This window comes from Heterodontus francisci, chromosome 35, assembly GCF_036365525.1.
Source record: "Heterodontus francisci isolate sHetFra1 chromosome 35, sHetFra1.hap1, whole genome shotgun sequence".
Taxonomy (NCBI): domain Eukaryota; kingdom Metazoa; phylum Chordata; class Chondrichthyes; order Heterodontiformes; family Heterodontidae; genus Heterodontus; species Heterodontus francisci.
Genome location: NC_090405.1, coordinates 19,767,669 through 19,772,725, shown reverse-complemented (window position 1 = coordinate 19,772,725; position 5,057 = coordinate 19,767,669). Strand labels below are relative to the sequence as shown.

The following is a 5,057-nucleotide window of genomic DNA, read 5'->3' as shown; positions in this document are numbered from 1 at the left end:
AATCCTCTTGCGATAGAGTCTAACATGTCATTCGCCTTCCTAATTGCTTGCTGCACCTGCATGTTAGCTTTCAGTCACTTACTGACAAGGACACCCAGGCCCCTTTGTCCATCTACACTTTCTAATCTCTTACCATTTAAGAAATGATCTGCACATCTGTTTCTCCTACCAAAGTGGACAACCTCACATCTTTGCACATTATATTCCATGTGCCACTTTCTTGTCCACTCACTAAGTCTGTCCAAATCCCCTTGAAGCCGCTTTGCATCTTCCTCACAACACACATTCCCACCTAGTTTTGTGTCATCTGCGAACTTGGAAATAGTACATTTGGTCCCCACATCCGAATCATTGATATATATTGTGAACAGCTGGGTCACAGTGTGGTGGTGAACAGTTGTATTTCTGTCTGGAGGAAGGTTTACAGTGGGTTCCCCATGGTTCCTCATAACTTCAGTTATGTGCAGACACTGGAAAAGCTGGGGTTGTTCTCCTTGGAGCAGAGCAAGTTCAGAACAACTTTGACAGAGTTAGAATCAAGGAATCAAATGGTTACAGTACAGAAGGAGACCATTCAGTCCATCATGTCCATGACAGCTCTTTGCAAGAGCAAATCAGCTAATTCCACTCCTCTGCCCTTTCATTGTAACCCTGCAAATTTTCTCTATTCAGGTGTTTATCCAATTCCCTTTTGAAAGCCACGATTGAATCTGCCTCCAGCACACTCTCAGGCAGTGTATTCCAGATCCAAACCACTCGTTCTGTCCCACACCCCTGGTACCATTGCAGAAAATCTCTTCTGTTCATTTCATCCCTCATAAATAATTGAAATAAAATGTTTATTAGGAAATGCACAACATAAAAAGGAGAGAGAAATAAATGCTGAGCAAAATAGAAGTCAATGTTTGGAAGGTAAAAAGAGCAAAAGATGTAACTTTTATTCTGGATGAGTGAGAGGAATATATCACACTTTGGGGATTTTGTAAGAGGATTTATTGATAAACCTGGGATTTGAGAGGAAGCTGGTTCATGGTTTACAGAACAAATTCAGCCCCTGGGATGGAGCCAACAGCTGCACTGTCCAATAACAGACAGGACGGGGACACTGTCTCAGGCCTAGTGAGCTCAGTCGTTGAAAGCATGAAACTCTGAATCTCAAGTTTTTGAGTTTGAGCCCCACGGTGGGTGTTTTTTATTTCCTTTTTAGGCTGATTTTCCAGGCATTCTCCAGCTCTGAATTCCTCGGCAGAGAGTTCAAGGAGTGTTTGAAATGAGATTCAACAGCAGTATGAGAAAGTCTCTCCTTGATTCAGGACTCTTACCTCTCTGCAGCAACTCGCTGCTGAAGATTGAACTTTATCTCATTTCATTCTCAGCTGAGGGTCAGTGTGGATCACTGGGACTTCTGGCTGTCTCCCACTTCACAATCCATCAGTGCTGAGAAAGCAATGGGGAATATTACTCACATGTTACAATGTTTTATAAATACTTGAATGTATTTCACACTGTGTCTAACAGTGTGAATCTCCCCTGGTATATCAGCTCACCAATACTTCAACAGAACATTCACATAATGTGAGCTCTGAGATCTGTTCAGATCCCATTCCCAAGACCTGGAAAGTGGGATTGGGCTGGATCGCTCTTTTTCAGCTGGCACAGACACGATTGCTAAATGGTCTCATTCTGTGCCATAAATTTTCTCCATTTTCTATGTTCTATGAAGTGAGGTGTGATTGGGAGGGGCAATTCCACCAGGGTTATATTTTCTCCCAAAACAATGACACAAGGGATACTTCACTTTTTTATTCATTCATTCATGCGATGTGGGCGTTGCTGGCCAGGCCAGCATTTACTGCCCATCCTTAATTGCCCTTGAGAAGGTGGTGGGGTGGGCTGCCTTCTTGAACCACCCTTGAGTGAGTGTGGCATCAAGGATCCCTAGCAAAATTGAAGTCACTGGGAATCAGGGGGAAAACTCTCCACTTGCTGGAGTCGTACCTCGCACAAAACAAGATGGTTGTGGTTCGTGGAGGCCAATCATCTCAGCCCAGGACATTGCCTCAGGAGTTTCTCAGGGTAGTGTCCTAGACCCAAACATCCCAGCTGTTTCATTGACGACTTTCTCTTCAACATAAGTCAGAAGTGGGAATGTTAGATGATGACTCACAACTCTTCAGATACTGAAGCAGTCTGTGCCTGCAAGCAGCAAGACCTGAACAACATTCAGGCTTGAGCTGATAAGTGGCAAGCAACCTTCTGGCCACACAAGTGCCAAGCAGTGAACATCTCCAATGAGAGAGAAAAAAAATCTACCTTTTGATATTCAGAAGCATTATCATCGTTAAATCCCTCACCATCAATATCTTGACCAGAAACGTAACTGGACCAGTCACATCTATGCTGTGGCTATAAGCGCAGGTCAGAGATTACGAATTCTGCAGCAAGTATCTCACCTCCTGACACCCCAAATCCTGTCCACCATCTACAAGGCACAAGTCAGGAGTGTGATGGAATACATCCCACTCAACAACACTCAAGAAGCTCAACACCATCCAGGACAAAGCAGCGCACTTGATCGGCACCTAACCCGCCACCTTAAACATTCAATCCCTCCACAACCAGTAAACAGTGGCTGCAGTGTGTACCATCTCCATATGCACTGCAGCAACTCGCCAAGTATCCTTCAACAGCACCTTCCAAACTCGTGACCACTACCACCTCGAAGGACAAGGGCAGCAGATGCATGGGAACTCACTACCTGCAGGTTCCCCTCCAAGTCACTCACCATCCTGACTTGGAACGATATCGCCATTTATTCACTGTTGTTGGGTCACAATCCTGGAACTCCCTCCCCAACGGCAGTGTGGGTGTTCCTGCACCATATGGACTGCATCAGTTCAAGAAGGCAGCTCTCCACCACCTTCTCAACGGCAATAGGAATGGGTAATAAATGCTCGCCTTATCAGCGATACTCACACCCAAGAATGAATAAAAACCAAATCACTCTCCACAGATTCCCCACAATCTGGGCTTGGACATTTACTTCAGGAGCACAGAGCTTTATATCACTGCAACATGAGTTCCAATCTTCATATTCTGTTCACTTTTCACATTATTTTCTACCAGTCCACGAGCTTTTATTAATTCAGTATTCGGGTCTCTGCTCCTCAACCGTTTCTAACATCTCACCTCTTGCAAAAAAACACTCTGATCTATCATCGGTAGTCGATGACCCCTCATTTTAAACTCCATCTGCCAAAGCATTGCTCACTCACTTAATCTATCAAGAAGATTTGAAAATAAATTTCTTGCCAAAGGATAATTTTCTGCATCTGCTCCCTCGTCATTTGCTTTTCCCATTTGTCTTTCACTTGGTGCAAATCCAGAGAAAGTAATGATGGAAGGAAGGAGGGGAGGAAAAATCCTGCTCCGTTTCGTGATCCCTATTTGATCTTCATTCCAGTGCAGTTTGGGTGAAGAATTCCAATTGTCTGTCTCAATTTTAATAAAGTATAACAAATTCTGGAATCACTGTCTGGACATTGACAAGAACAGGTTTCGAGGCTGACTTAACACATAAGCTCACCCAACATAAATAATACACAAAACAGCTCATAAACTAGCGACAAGGATGGGATTCAAACCCACGTGTGCAAAGCACAATGGATTAGCAGTCCATCGCCTTAACCTCTCAGCCACCTTGTCAGTTGCAAAGACATAGCTGTCACCTTCAGCACAGCTTCTGGCTGTGCAGCCAGCTGTGGAATGATGGAAATATATCTTCTGCAAGTAAATGAAGTTGGGAATGGAGCGGTGTGAAACATTTCCAGACCATGTCCAACACGTTTCTACTCAATGTGAAAACCCACCACGGAAAGACTGGAACATACAATCATTTCATCACATCATGATTAACATCACTCAGACACCTGAACCATTAGGTCACTGATGAAGTCATGATGACCGAATTTCTCATGAAATGAAAACTGAACTAACTGACTGGAAGAATTGCTTTAACCCCACATGATCAGCGAGGCACAGCATCAGGCCGACTTGGGTGGTGTAAACAGATATCACTGCTTCTGATCTTCACCAGAACAGAGAGTGAGATGTAACATTGATCATCAAACAGACTGTGAGAGAATACAACAGAATAAAACACATGGAGAGACACTGTGGAATAACAAATAGATTTGATTGGAATGTTGAAATTTTGATTGGAATGGATAAAACACCAGAAACAGCAGATTAAATTGGGATTCTCATCATTATATTGATCTGGGACAGAAAAGAGAAACTGATGGAAAGAAGAGAAGAAGGAAGAAAAGAAAGGATGGAACTGTTCAATCTTTTCAGTTTTTTCACTCGCCCATCAAAGCTGATAAAAAAAAGTTGCAAATAACAGAGAATTTCACCAAAAAGGGAGATTAAATGTAGCTGAAACCTTGGATCGAAGGATGCCCCAAAAGATCACCTGTTTAACTGTCTCCTCACTAGGGGATTTCAATCAGTGAGCAATATTATTCTCTACTTTTTTTGTTAATTGGTCCCAGAACTGTCACTTGGAATTAATATCTGTGTTCCGACTCCTGAATAATAAAATTGTGAGTTTCTCGATATTTTCTGGACACAGTTCCTGCTGAAAGAACTAAGAACTCTTTTCTAATTTGCACAATACTCTATACACACTCATCAAGCCTGCTAAGCTAGCATCCTTGGTGCTGCTCTCTCTTCTCCCAAACTTCATCTCATGTGACTGTTCCATCATCACTCTGACATTGGGAGGGGTTGATCCCACTATCTTCAGCATTAACCCTTTACATCCTTATACCACACTGTCTGTCCAAAAAAAATGGGTGGAGGGAACTTCCTTCATTTATCAAAACACCAACAGCAGCACAGTGGCGCAATGGTTAGCACCGCAGCCTCACAGCTCCAGCGACCAGGATTCAGTTCTGGGTACTGCCTGTGTGGAGTTTGCAAGTTCTCCCTATGTCTGTGTGGGTTTCCGCCGGGTGCTCTGGTTTCCTCCCACCTCCAAAAGACTTGCAGGTTGA

The 5,057-nt window shown here is 43.4% G+C and overlaps 1 non-coding gene across 1 annotated transcript; it reads right to left on the bottom strand.

The window, feature by feature from the left end:
* Positions 1 to 3,623: 3,623 nt before the first annotated feature.
* On the bottom strand, positions 3,624 to 3,705 carry trnas-gcu (transfer RNA serine (anticodon GCU)). Its single transcript has one exon. It is a non-coding gene; the product is annotated as a tRNA-Ser (tRNA).
* Positions 3,706 to 5,057: the final 1,352 nt, after the last annotated feature.